The sequence below is a fragment of the Coregonus lavaretus genome, assembly GCF_964263955.1.
Source record: "Coregonus lavaretus genome assembly, chromosome: 11".
NCBI lineage: Eukaryota > Metazoa > Chordata > Actinopteri > Salmoniformes > Salmonidae > Coregonus > Coregonus lavaretus.
The window spans coordinates 24779001-24794595 of NC_139998.1; the positions used below are offsets into that span (position 1 = coordinate 24779001).

At 42.9% G+C, this 15595-nt stretch overlaps 1 protein-coding gene across 1 annotated transcript in view; it reads left to right on the forward strand.

The window, feature by feature from the left end:
* The first annotated feature begins 10583 nt into the window (after positions 1-10583).
* The window catches only part of LOC311137627 (GTPase HRas), a 43533-nt gene continuing 38521 nt past the window's right edge, over positions 10584-15595 (forward strand). Inside the window, exon 1 of the mRNA XM_084172133.1 lies at positions 10584-10893. The gene's annotated coding sequence lies outside the window, so the exon portion shown is untranslated. The remainder of the gene's footprint in view (positions 10894-15595) is intronic.

The following is a 15595-nucleotide window of genomic DNA, read 5'->3' on the forward strand; positions in this document are numbered from 1 at the left end:
CAATTGTGCAAGTTCTCCCACTTAAAAAGATGAGAGAGGCCTGTAATTTTCATCATAGGTACACGTCAACTATGACTGACAAATTGAGAAACAAAATTGTAGACCTGCACCAGGCTGGGAAGACTGAATCTGCAATAGGTAAGCAGCTTGGTTTGAAGAAATCAACTGTGGGAGCAATTATTAGGAAATGGAAGACATACAAGACCACTGATAATCTCCCTCGATCTGGGGCTCCACGCAAGATCTCACCCCGTGGGGTCAAAATGATCACAAGAACGGTGAGCAAAAATCCCAGAACCACACGGGGGGACCTAGTGAATGACCTGCAGAGAGCTGGGACCAAAGTAACAAAGCCTACCATCAGTAACACACTACACCGCCAGGGACTCAAATCCTGCAGTGCCAGACGTGTCCCCCTGCTTAAGCCAGTACATGTCCAGGCCCGTCTGAAGTTTGTTAGAGTGCATTTGGATGATCCAGAAGAGGATTGGGAGAATGTCATATGGTCAGATGAAACCAAAATAGAACTTTTTGGTAAAAACTCAACTCGTCGTGTTTGGAGGACAAAGAATGCTGAGTTGCATCCAAAGAACACCATACCTACTGTGAAGCATGGGGGTGGAAACATCATGCTTTGGGGCTGTTTTTCTGCAAAGGGACCAGGACGACTGATCCGTGTAAAGGAAAGAATGAATGGGGCCATGTATCGTGAGATTTTGAGTGAAAACCTCCTTCCATCAGCAAGGGCATTGAAGATGAAACGTGGCTGGGTCTTTCAGCATGACAATGATCCCAAACACACCACCCGGGCAACGAAGGAGTGGCTTCGTAAGAAGCATTTCAAGGTCCTGGAGTGGCCTAGCCAGTCTCCAGATCTCAACCCCATAGAAAATCTTTGGAGGGAGTTGAAAGTCTGTGTTGCCCAGCGACAGCCCCAAAACATCACTGCTCTAGAGGAGATATGCATGGAGGAATGGGCCAAAATACCAGCAACAGTGTGTGAAAACCTTGTGAAGACTTACAGAAAACGTTTGACCTGTGTCATTGCCAACAAAGGGTATATAACAAAGTATTGAGAAACTTTTGTTATTGACCAAATACTTATTTTCCACCATAATTTGCAAATAAATTCATAAAAAATCCTACAATGTGATTTTTTGGAGAAAAAAAATCTCATTTTGTCTGTCATAGTTGACGTGTACCTATGATGAAAATTACAGGCCTCTCTCATCTTTTTAAGTGGGAGAACTTGCACAATTGGTGGCTGACTAAATACTTTTTTCCCCACTGTAGGTGAGCATGATGGTGCGGTTCTTTCTGTCCTTATCTTTTAAAGCAGTGAGAAGAGTTGGAGGAAGTTGTTCTCAGTGAGAGAGCTATGGTACAGTACAAACCTGATGGTGAATTTGGCATGTTCTGTTTTGTACAGGGGTTGGAACCGGAATTATTTTCCAATCGTTTCGTTCTGAACAGAACCATTATTTTTTCCATTCCGTTCCACTGTTCTGACCAGCAAAATAAAGTTCTGAACCAGTTCGAACCCCAAAAAGAATAACGGTTCCTTTTTAAACCTCTGAAATTGACATTCCTTTTGAATTTTTACCTCAACATTAAATTACATAACCAATCAGTGCGGATAGAGCAGCTTGCTATGGAGCGGGAAAGCTATTTACATGCATTGGACAGACAAGTGTAGGGCGCGAGATGCTCACAGAATTATACCTACGGAGGAGTGGCTTCAATGAAGGAACTTTAAATGTCTTTGAACTTTAGAGAGTTGGCTTATTGTTGGACCAGAGCTAGCTAGCTAACAAGCTTGTGTGTGCATAGTGGCACCAGAATTAAAATAAAATCACGTCTTAGCTTTATGTAGTTAATAAATCCAATGTGAAATGTGATAACTATAGTATCCTTAACTAGCATTGAAAAAGTTAATCCATTTTACTCTAATTAAATCTCTGTCCCTAATTTCCGAATCACGCTTGTTACGTCAGTAGCTTACAGTAAACTATGCTTCGGAGGGGGAGGGGCAGGTAGCCTACACACATACACTGGCAAAGATTTTCAGCTGGCAGGCAGGCAGACACTGGAATAAGTTTCTGAGTGAGAGTGGGGGCATTGCATAGGCGCTTTGTTGCATATTTTTGTTGGGACTGGAAAAAATTCCCGAAATGTAAAATAACGTTATTAACCAGTTCCCATGCTTTTAAAATAATGTTTCTGTTCTGGAACTGATCACTTTCGTTCCCGGTTCTGATTCTGTTTCCGGTTTTCTGTTTTGTTCCCTGAACCGGTTCCAGCCCCTGGTTGTGTGCGTCATACAGCTACGGTATGTTTTTTGTCTGGCCTTTATCTGTCTAACAGGAAACCATGTCTGTGTAGATTGTGATTGTCTTAATGTATCTCTACTATGAGTCATTACACATAATATGAACTCGTCTGTCAACACTATACATTTTCACACTTACAGTAGGTATTGCATAATGCCCACTTCATGTTTGATTAAAACAAGGATTCACATACAGTACTGTACACATAAACCTCATATACAGTAAAATATACAGTACATAGTCCCCTATAATTGCAAATAATGCATGCAAAAATACAGTGAGCTCCAAAAGTATTGGGACAGTGACAATTTTTTTGTTGTTTTGGCTCTGTACTTCAGCACTGTAATCATGGTAGCATCCACATTTAATATAGAAGTGTTTAGAAACATATTATATTCTTATTTACAAAAAAAGTGACTCCAAAATAACACAATACATTATTTACCATTCATTTCTATTGGACACAAAATAATCTGAACCACAACCAAAACAAACAGCAAATGATTCCAACTAAATGTGTCACTGTCCCAATACTTTTGGAGCTCACTGTATTTACAAGTAACTGCCAAAATAAAGGAAATGCCAACATAAAGTGTTTTAATAGGGCGTTGGGCCACTATGAGCCAGAAGAGCTTCAATGCACCTTGGCATAGATTCTACAAGTGTCTGGAATTCTATTGGAGAGATGCAACATCATTCTTCCATGAGAAATTCCATCATTTGGTGTTTTGTTGATGGTGGCGGAAAACGCTGTCTCAGGCGCCACTTCAGAATCTCCCATAAGTGTTCAATTGGGTTGAGATCTGGTAACTGAAAAGGCTATGGCAAATGGTTTACATCGTTTTCATGCTCATCAAACCATTCAGTGACCACTCGTGCCCTGTGGATGGGGGCATTGTTATCCTATGGGGGCCTAGCCATAGTAGCCTAAATAATGGCCTGCCCAGCATTTTCATACATGACCCTAGCATTATGGATGTTAATTGCTTAATTAACTCCGTAACCACACCTTCTTCTTCTTTGGGATTGGGTTGGCGGATCGCATCCATCTTAAAAGGTGCATACACCGCCACCTACTATACTAAATTGTGAGGCCAGTCACGGCCGACCTACATTAAATTATCTTCATTATTCCTGTTCCTAAAAGGAAAAACTTGCACCACCAACTAACCCTACACCTATATACACCACTATTTCATAAAAATAAAAATCATCACCCCATTAACTCTTCTGCATTCAAATCTCATACACCCAGGTACTTCTCTGCAGCTGCTACCTACACTCATTAAAAACCCACTAACCCATTCCACTACTTTGACGGTCTGGGAGGACAGGACACCACCCCTCAACACACCCTGTAACTCTTCTGAAGTCAAATTTCGTATACCCAAATACTTCTCTGCAGCTGCCACCACAACATCTATTCACTGTGATTTACATTCCATTTCTGCGGTACAGTTGATAGCCATTGCTATGAACGCTAAGAAGGCAACCTTACTGAAGCATAACTCACTTGTTGCCCTATCCCTCTGTGCTGGCATAAATATACTACTCACTGGGGTCCTCTCAGGATCCCTCACCCTTGACCCATCCTCCTCCATTTTCTTCACTGCCTCAGCATACGACAGCCTCTGCACTACTCTGACTCTGGCCACTTCAACCTGCCTCTCTCGCACCGGACACTTCAGATCCCCAGCAACATGAGCACCCCTACAGTTGACACAAACACAACTTTATCCACCGAAACTACACAATCCTCTGTCCCATGCCCTGCTGCACATGTCCCACATCTCCCTCCTACACACTGCTGAAACATGACCATAAACGTTGCACCTGAAACTACGCAGTGGATTCTGAATCTGTACAAAAGCTCTAACAAGATAACTGATATATCCTAACATTACTTTGTCTGGTAGAGACTCAAAACTCAAAAGGACTGACAATGACTCCTCTTGTTTTACCACGCTCCGCACCGGGTCTGCGTCGCACCAAACGGCGGGCGTCACACCAAACGGCGGGCGTCACAAACACCAGGAATTTTACTTCAATGGCTCCACCTCCACACTTAACGCTACCCCAGAAATCACCCCTTACAATGGTTCCCTGTTCCTATGAGCAAAGCAAGAAACAGATCTTGACCCAAGTTGCGTAACACGGAGCGCCCGCTCCCTCTGGTCAGAAGAAACACAAACAAATATCACAAGTCCACTACAGGTTACTTTGACTGATTCAACTGCCCCCAACTCCTTTCTCACCTGAAAACCACAAATGGATCCGCCAATAGGCAGGGGTCCACTTTCTCCAAAAATGTCACTCCTATTGGTCCAGATTCTTCTTTATCATGTTATAATTGTAATGGCTAAACAGATAATGAAAGACGATCAGTATTTACCTGGCTAAAAGAGAAGGAATATAATATCTACAGTGAGGGAAAAAAAGTATTTGATCCCCTGCTGATTTTGTACGTTTGCCAACTGACAAAGAAATGATCAGTCTATAATTTTTAATGGTAGGTTTATTTGAACAGTGAGAGACAGAATAACAACAACAAAAATCCATAAAACGCATGTCAAAAATGTTATAAATTGATTTGCATTTTAAATGAGGGAAATAAGTATTTGACCCTCTCTCAATCAGAAAGATTTCTGGCTCCCAGGTGTCTTTTATACAGGTAACGAGCTGAGATTAGGAGCACACTCTTAAAGGGAGTGCTCCTAATCTCAGCTTGTTACCTGTATAAAAGACACCTGTCCACAGAAGCAATCAATCAATCAGATTCCAAACTCTCCACCATGGCCAAGACCAAAGAGCTCTCCAAGGATGTCAGGGACAAGATTGTAGACCTACACAAGGCTGGAATGGGCTACAAGACCATCGCCAAGCAGCTTGGTGAGAAGGTGACAACAGTTGGTGTGATTATTTGCAAATGGAAGAAACACAAAAGAATGTCAATCTCCCTCGGCCTGGGGCTCCATGCAAGATCTCACCTCGTGGAGTTGCAATGATCATGAGAACGGTGAGGAATCAGCCCAGAACTACACAGGAGGATCTTGTCAATGTTCTCAAGGCAGCTGGGACAATAGTCACCAAGAAAACAATTGGTAACACACTACGCCGTGAAGGACTGAAATCCTGCAGTGCCCGCAAGGTCCTCCTGCTCAAGAAAGCACATATACATGCCCGTCTGAAGTTTGCCAATGAACATCTGAATGATTCAGAGGAGAACTGGGTGAAAGTGTTGTGGTCAGATGAGACCAAAATAGAGCTCATTGGCATCAACTCAACTCGCCGTGTTTGGAGGAGGAGGAATGCTGCCTATGACCCCAAGAACACCATCCCCACCGTCAAACATGGAGGTGGAAACATTATGCTTTGGGGGTGTTTTTCTGCTAAGGGGACAGGACAACTTCACTGCATCAAAGGGACGATGGACGGGGCCATGTACCGTCAAATCTTGGGTGAGAACCTCCTTCCCTCAGCCAGGGCATTGAAAATGGGTATTCCAGCATGACAATGACCCAAAACACATGGCCAAGGCAACAAAGGAGTGGCTCAAGAAGAAGCACATTAAGGTCCTGGAGTGGCCTAGCCAGTCTCCAGACCTTAATCCCATAGAAAATCTGTGGAGGGAGCTGAAGGTTCGAGTTGCCAAACGTCAGCCTCGAAACCTTAATGACTTGGAGAAGATCTGCAAAGAGGAGTGGGACAAAATCCCTCCTGAGATGTGTGCAAACCTGGTGGCCAACTACAAGAAACGTCTGACCTCTGTGATTGCCAACAAGGGTTTTGCCACCAAGTACTAAGTCATGTTTTGTAGAGGGGTCAAATACTTATTTCCCTCATTAAAATGCAAATAAATGTTTAACATTTTTGACATGCGTTTTTCTGGATTTTTTTGTTTTTATTCTGTCTCTCACTGTTCAAATAAACCTACCATTAAAATTTTAGACTGATCATTTCTTTGTCAGTGGGCAAACGTACAAAATCAGCAGGGGATCAAATACTTTTTTTCCCTCACTGTATATATATACTACCAGTCAAAAGTTTGGACACACCTACTCATTCAAGGGTTTTTATTTATTTTTACATTGTACAATAATAGTGAAGAAATCAAAACTATGAAATAATACATATTGAAACATGTAGTAACCAAAAATGTGTTAAACAAATCAAAATATATTTTATATTTGAGATTCTTCAAATAGCCACCCTTTGCCTTGATGACAGCTTTGCACACTCTTGGCATTCTCTCAACCAGCTTCACCTGGAATGCTTTTCCAACAGTATTGAAGGAGTTCCCACATATGCTGAGCACTTGTTGGCTGCTTTTCCTTCATTCTGCGGTCTGACTCATCCCAAACCATCTCAATTGGGTTGAGGTCGGGGGCCTGGTCATCTGATGCAGCAGTCCATCACTCTCCTTGATAAAATAGCCCTTACACAGCCTGGTGGTGTGTTGGGTCATTGTCCTGTTGAAAAACAAATGATAGTCCCACTAAACCCAAACCAGATGGGATGGCGTATCGCTGCAGAATGCTGTGGTAGCCATGCTGGTTAAGTGTGCCTTGAATTCTAAATAAAATCACAGGACGTGTCACCAACAAAGCACCCCCACACCCTAACACCTCCTCCTCAATGCTTTACGGTGGGAAATACACATGCGGATGTCATCATTTCACCCACACTGCGTCTCACAAAGCCACGGCGGTTGGAACTAAAAATCTCAAATTTGGACTCCAGACCAAAGGACACATTTCCACCGGTCTAATGTCCATTGCTCGTGTTTCTTGGCCCAAGCAAGTCTCTTCTTATTATTTGCGTCCTTTAGTAGTGGTTTCTTTGCAGCAATTCGACCATGAAGGCCTGATTCACACAGTCTCCTCTGAACAGTTGATGTTGAGATGTGTCTGTTACTTGAACTCTGAAGCATGTATTTGGTCTGCAATTTCTGAGGCTGGTAACTCTAATGAACTTATCCTCTGCAGCAGAGGTAAATCTGGGTCTTCCATTCCTGTGGCAGTCCACGTGAGAGGCAGTTTCATCATAGCGCTTGATGGTTTTTGCGACTGCACTTGAAGACACTTTCAAAGTTCTTGACATTTTCCGTATTGACTGACCTTCATGTCTTAACGTAAAGATGGACTGTCGTTGGTTCTCTTTGCTTATTTGAGCTGTTCAGGCCATAATATGGACTTGGTCTTTTACCAAATAGGGCTATCTTCTGTATACCTTGTCACAACACAACTGATTGGCTCAAACGCATTAAGAAGGAAATAAATTTCACAAATTAACTTTTAAGAAGGTACACCTGTTTTATTGAAATGCATTCCAGGTGACTACCTCATGAAGCTGGTTGAGAGAATGCCAAGTGTGCAAAGCTGTCATCAAGGCAAAGGGTGGCTATTTGAAGAATCTTAAATATAAAATATATTTCTTTAACACTTTTTTGGTTACTACATGATTCCATATGTGTCATTTCATAGTTTTGATGTCTTCACTATTATTCTACAATGTAAAAAATAGTAAAAAAATAAAGAAAAACCCTTGAATGAGTAGGTGTGTCCAAACTTTTGTCTGGTACTTTATATTTATCAAATATATATACATCAAAAATATGTATGGTGGATTGGAAATGATGCAGACAATTACATTGATGGAAGCCACAATCTGCAATATTAAAGCTGATCTACCCCTACATTTAAAAAATATATTTTAAAAAATCTAAAAGAAGAATGTATGTGCGTTTTCAGTAATTATTCTTGCTTTTGGCATCAAACAGGCAATGAAAACATTCAAAATTCTACTCGTGAAAAAGTAAAAGAGATCCTGTGTAGCTCAGTTGGTAGAGCATGGCGCTTGCAACGCCAGGGTTGTGGGTTCGATTCCCACGGGGGGCCATTATGAAAATGTATGCACTCACTAACTGTAAGTCGCTCTGGATAAGAGCGTCTGCTAAATGACTAAAATGTAAAATGTAATCCAAGTGACTGTGTCTATTGTCTGTCTGTTACTGGAGGAGGCAGTCAGGCTCTAGGTTAAAGGTCCAATGCAGCCGTTTATATCTCAATATCAAAGAAATAATTTCTGGGTAAGAATTAAGTACCTTACTGTGATTGTTTTAAAGTTAAATGGTCAAATAAACAAAAATAGCTTCTTAGCAAAGAGCTATTACTCAAGCAAGAATTTTGCTAAGACTGTCTGAGTGGGGAGGAGAAAACGGAAAACTAGCTGTTATTGGCAGAGAGGTTTGGAACTCTTTCTTATTGTTCTATTAACTGATTTGCTGCATGGTGATGTGACCATGGAATGGCCAAATATATATATATAAACACAAGAAAATGAAGCTTTTGGCTGCACTGGGCCTTTAACACCACAGATGATTATGGATGGGAGTGTTTGCGCCGCATGCCTTTTGGCTTAGAATAATCAGAACGATGCACAGACACCAGAGATAAATCAAAACCTCCCCAAAAGCTTTAATGGCCAGCTCTCACTAGTTGCACCCAGCTGTCTCCTCCTTTCCAGAGATCAATTTCACTGAAGAGGCTAATAGCGTTTCCCACCAGGGAACCGCACCACAGCTTCATTTATAAACTAGCCTACCAAGTAATTCCAACAGTGATGCTGACGGAAAGGGCAAAGAGTGTTTGTTTTATCATTTTGATAAAACCATTTAAAAAACATACACTGCAAGGAGAGATTACAAAAAAAACGTTATCGTATTGATGTTAGCCTTATTGTTTATCAGGGTATTGAATATGAAGACTTCTACACAGACCGAGGCTGTGTGTCATTTATTTTCTCTAATGCCATGCTTAGGCCTACACCCTGAGTGTCCAGTGTACCATTCATCAACCTCTGATGCTAGTGACACTTTTATGAATATCCCCCCCATATGTCCACTCAGCAATCAAGGTCATGGAGCATGTTAATGGATTTAAGAACAGTCTCGCATAGGAGTCATAGCTCATTTGTGGAGTCACATTCTTGTTCTTTCAAGCATCCTTTAAATGCATACGAATATAGGAGTGTATAGATTTTGTGCAAACTACAATTACAGAATTGTTTCAATGCACTACATTTAGTGAAGAAGCATGCTTCCATATCCATAAATAGCCTATAAAGGGCCACACATCCATTACCAATAAGAGCCTTACCAGCTTTTCTGGAGAGAGGTAGAGTTCCACCAGCATGTCAGAGTCCTCGTAAGCAGCAGAGGTTGAGTTCATCTGACTTGACCCAGTCAGCTCAGTCACCAGTACCTTCTCTGTGCCCGGCCGCGCCAAAGGCACAGAGTCCTGAGAACAACTCATCACTCACAGACACCTGGAAGCAATCAAATAAAGGTGAATAATAATATGTTAGTGAAAGCGTCAACATATTTCTGTGTGTGAGATGGCTAGTATGTGTAAATGAGTGCGATGTGGTTACTGTAACAGCAATGGAAACCATTGACAAATATAGCTAAGTTACAAAAAAAATTAAAATAAAGCATATAATATTTGGTATTGCTAGCTAGCACCACTTCTACTGATGTATCTAAAGTACTTGTTGCATCAATTCCTAAACAATACATTTTATCTGAGGTATATTGTCAGAAGAAGTAGCTTATCTGGTTGTTACCTGGTTATTTGGTTAGACAGTTAGCAGTATGAAAACAAGCTGGCTAACATCTCAATCTTATACAAGTTTGTTGACGTGTTGATTGGCTGCAGATAACAAATTAATTTAAAAGTCTAAATGGAATCACAAATAACTCTTCATTTTAGTTATCCAATACCCAATGTCGTATTTTATCTTACCTTAGATGGCTAGCTACATTAGTAAATGTATGAAGTGCACATTCTTCAGAGGGCATTTGCAAAGACACGCACAAGTTTGCTTGAAAACAGCAAATTACTTCCTGGATACGGTAATAAAATGGGCTTTGCCCCTTGGGATATGTAGTCTAAAGTGTATTTATTTATTGCATGATCGATAACAACACTACGATGATAAGTTACCGCACATTTTAGTCTACACATTCAGCCACACATTAATATTAAAAATAAAATACTAAAGCTCCTAGGTTGACTTTATCTATGCCTGGGCTAAGGTTCGAAAATGTTTAATGCATAAATCACATTAAGCTAGGCTACTACGGAATTTGTAGTTGTAATGATGTATGCCCACACTGCCCCTTTATATTTTGCAGTTATACGGAAACCGCCCTATGTGCTAACTAACGATGGTCAAAACAGGCAACTGAACTGTTCTCGCCGGGGCGGTTCATACGGGGCTGGGCGTGGGCTCTAACAGTCTCCTCTCCCTATTCGAAGCACATTGTTCGCCGTGTGCTAACCTCGGGTACAACACTGAACGAATGCTTTGAGAAATTTAACTTAAAAATAACAATGTCTGGAATAGCAACATACATTTCTGTTGTCGAAAACTGTTGAGACATTCGTTGAGGAAACACCATTTGGATTTCTATGCTTGGAACGCCCAGAAGATACTGAGTTGAAACATTGTTTCCAGTAGACCACCTCGTCCTCTTGATAATTAGAGTAGAGCTCTGATTATTGTAAGTATTCCGTGCACATTTTTAATCTGTTACACACATGTATGCTTTTTGAAATGTGTCGCTCAACGTTGTTTGTGCATTGACCAGGGGACCAAAATGTGCTACAACTGTATACAGCTCGTTCACACGGCAACCACTGCACCTTTACATTTTTTGTTTTAACGACATTATTCACGCCTGCATCAGGCTGAATCTCGTTGGCAAGCACAACATTGGGAAGTGTAGCCTAACGTTTTGCCAAACAAACTGCTATTTACGTGATCATTGATTCAACATATTGGTATAGAATTTGTGTTTACCACTATTTTATCAAATATAGGCTATATTTAGTTAGTAGGCTCGTAGGCTAAATCCCGCCTCGCCGCCTAAACTTCACGGACAGGGGAGGATAATTAAATGCTGATATGTAAACTAAACCATGGAAGGCACATTTTCATTGTCATTGTGAAGAAATTAATGTGTTAAGCTGTTGCCATTTTTTTTGGTATGTTATGGCCAGTCAATGAGCGCTCCACAGCCGCCCAGCGTCTGTAGTTTGTAGACCACACAGACACGGGTGACGCCCAGTCACAGTGAAAACCGAATTGGAGCACTGCGGAAGTTGCATTCCATTACTAGGCGTTTGATAAGGACGCGATTCCACTCCGACGTGCTTGGTCATGGACCAGGAATAACTTAATTCTAGGCTAGAGACAGTAGGTTATGCCGCGTTCAAGACAACCGGGAACTCGGGAAAAAACTACCTCCGGCTGTGAAAAATATTTTTGAATTTTCATCATACTATAGGCATTAATGCAGCGTTCAAAACAACCGGGAAATCTGACACTAAATTGCATATAAGACAACTGGGAACTCGGAAAATCATTTTGAACAGTCATCCATCTCGGAATTCCAAGTTGGAAACTCGGGCATCTTTCTAGAGCGCGACTTTCCGACCTGAAAATAACTGATCTCATGATTTGACCTGTCTTGAAAGCACCATAAAACAAGTAGATAGCGCTGACGTCATCCACGTATTCCTATGGAAATTTCCCGACAGGCATGAATTTGAATTTGAGCAAGCCATATTGCTGAATGGCACCCAAAAAATCGCTAAGGATCATGGTGAAAGTGGCTGTACCTAGCAAAGGATCATGGTCAATGTTGTCGTTTTCGTCCTGCCTGAGAGTTTAATGGACCCTCCTCATAGCCTGCCGGCCTGTGATTGGTCAAATGAAATTATATTTGTCACATGCGCCGAATACAACACGGTGAAATGCTTACTTACAAGTCTTTAACCAACAATGCAGTTAAGAAATAAAGTTAAGAAAATATTTACAAAATAAACTTAAGTAACACAATAAAATTACATTACAATAACGGGGCTATATACGGGGGTACCAGTACCAAGTCAATGTGCGGGGGTACAAGTTAGTCGAGCTAGTTTGTATGTGTAGGTTGGGGTAAAATAAGTATGCATAGATAATAAACAGTGAGTAGCAGCAGTGTAAAAACAAAGGGAGGGAGGGAGGGTGGTCAATATAAATAGCCCGGGTGGCCATTTGATTAATTGTTCAGCAGTCTTGGGGGTAAAAGCTGTTAAGGAGCCTTTTGGACCTAGACTTGGCGCTTCGGTACCACTTACCGTGCGGTAGCAGAGAGAACAGTCTATGACTTGGGTGACTGGAGTCTTTGACAGTTTTTTGGGCCTTCCTCTGACACCGCCTAGTATATAGGCCCTGGATGGCAGGAAGCTTGGCCCCAGTGATGTATTGGGCCGTACGCCTCTGTAGCGCCTTATAGTCGGATGCCAAGCAGTTGCCATACCAGGCAGTGATGCAACCGGTCAGGATGCTCTCGATGGTGCAGCTGTAGAACTTTTTGAGGATCTGGGGACCCATGCCAAATCTTTTCAGTCTCCTGAGGGGGAAAAGGTGTTGTCGTGCCTTCTTCACGACTGTCTTGGTGTGTTTGGACCATGATAGTTTGTTGGTGATGTGGACACCAAGGAACTTGAAACTCTAGACCCGCTCCACTACAGCTCAGTCGATGTTAATGGGGGCCTGTTCGGCCTTCCTTCTCTATTCCACGATAATTTCCTTTGTCTTGCTCACATTGGAGGAGAGGTTGTTGTCCTGGCACCACACTGCCAGGTCCCTGGCCTCCTCCCTATAGGCTGTCTCATCTCATCACGTAGTCGTGGGTGAACAGGAAGTACAGGAGGGGACTAAGCAATCACCCCTGAGGGGCCCCGGTGTTGAGGATCAGCGTGGCAGATGTGTTGTTGCCTACCCTTACCACCTGGGGGTGGCCCGTCAGGAAGTCCAGGATCCAGTTGCAGAGGGAAGTGTTTAGTCCCAGGGTCCTTAGCTTAGTGATGAGCTTTGTGGGCGCTATGGTGTTGAACGCTGAGCTATAATAAATAATATAATATGCCATTTAGCAGACGCTTTTATCCAAAGCGACTTACAGTCATGTGTGCATACATTTTTACGTATGGGTGGTCCCGGGGATCGAACCCACTACCCTGGCGTTACGAGCGCCATGCTCTACCAATTGAGCTACAGAGGACCACAGCTGTAGTGAGCTGTAGTCAATGAACAGCATTCTCACATAGGTGTTCCTTTTGTCCAGGTGGGAAAGGGCAGTGTGGGGTGCGATTGAGATTGCAGCATCTGTGGATCTGTTGGGGCGGTATACGAATTGGAGTGGGTCTAGGGATTCCGGGATGATGGTGTTGTGAGCCAAGACCAGCCTTTCAAAGCACTTCATGGCTACCGACGTGAGTGCTACGGGGCGGTAGTCATTTAGGCAGGTTACCTTCGCATTCTTGGGCACAGGGACTATGGTGGTCTGCTTGAAACATGGGTATTACAGACTTGGTCAGGGAGAGGTTGAAAATGTCAGTGAAGACACTTGCCAGTTGGTCAGCGCATGCTCTGAGTACACGCCCTGGTAATTCGTCTGGCCCTGCGGCCTTGTGAATGTTGACCTGTTTAAAGGTCTTATTCACATCGGCTACGGAGGGTGTGAACACACAGTCGTCCGGAACAGCTTGTGCTCTCATGCATGCTTCAGTGTTGTTTGCCTCGAAGCGAGCATAAAAGGCATTTAGCTCGTCTGGTAGGCTCGCGTCACTGGGCAGCTCGCGGCTGGGTTTCCCTTTGTATTCTGTAATAGTTTGCAAGCCCTACCACATCCGACGAGCGTCAGAGCCGGTGTAGTAGGATTCAAACTTAGTCCTGAATTGACTCTTTGCCTCTTTGATGGTTCGTCTGAGGGCATAGCGGGATTTCTTATAAGCGTCCGGATTAGTGTCCCGCTCCTTGAAAGCGGCAGCTCTAGCCTTTAGCTCGGTGCGGATGTTGCCTGTAATCCATGGCTTCTGGTTGGAATATGTACGTAAGGTCAATGTGGGGACGACGTCGTGGATGCACTTATTGATGAAGCCGGTGACTGAGGTGGTATACTCCTCAATGCAATTGGATGAATCACGGAACATATTCCAGTCTGTGCTAGCAAAACAGTCCTGTAGCGAAACATCCGCGTCATCTGACCACTTCCGTATTGAGCGAGTCACTGGTACTCCCTGCTTTAGTTTTTGCTTGTAAGCTGGAATCAGGAGGATAGAATTATGGTCAGATTTGCCAAATGGAGGGCGAGGAAGAGCTCTGTGTGTGGAGTAAAGGTGGTCTAGAGTTTTTTTCCCTCTGGTTGCACATGTGACATGCTGGTAGAAATTAGGTAAAACTGATTTAAGTTTGCCTGCATTAAAGTCCCCGGCCACTAGGAGCGCCGCTTCTGGATGAGCATTTTCTTGTTTGCTTCAAATCAAATTACATTTACATTTACATTTTAGTCATTTAGCAGACGCTCTTATCCAGAGCGACTTACAGTTAGCGCATACATTATTTTATCAAACCCACAACCCTGGCGTTGCAAACGCCATGCTCTATCAATCAATCAATCAATTTTATTTTATATAGCCCTTCTTACATCAGCTAATATCTCGAAGTGCTGTACAGAAACCCAGCCTAAAACCCCAAACAGCTAGTAATGCAGGTGTAGAAGCACGGTCTACCAACTGAGCTACATCCCCTGCCGGCCATTCCCTCCCCTACCCTGGACGACGCTGGGCCAATTGTGCGCCGCCCCATGGTCTCAAATCACATCACATTTTATTTGCCACATGCACCGAATACAACAGGTATAGACATTACAGTGAAATGTTTACTTACAAGCCCTTAACCAACAATGCAGTTTTTTAAAGACAAATGTAAAATTAAAAAAGTGTTAATTATGAAACATAAAAGCAAATAGTCCGGGTAGCCATGATTAGCTGTTCAGGAGTCTTATGGCTTGGGGGTAGAAGCTGTTAAGAAGCCTTTTGGACCTAGACTTGGCGCTCTGGTACCGCTTGCCGTGCGGTAGCAGAGAGAACAGTCTATGACTAGGGTGGCTTGAGTCTAGGGCCTTCCTCTGACACCGCCTGGTATAGAGGTCCTGGATGGCAGGAAGCTTGACCCCAGTGATGTACTGGGCCTTACGCACTACCCTCTGTAGTGCCTTGCGGTCGGAGGCCGAGCAGTTGCCATACCAGGCGGTGATGCAACCAGTCAGGATGCTCTCAATGGTGCAGCTGTAGAACCTTTTGAGGATCTGAGGACCCATGCCAAATCTTTTCAGTCTCCTGTCTTGGTGTGTTTGGACCATGATAGTTTGT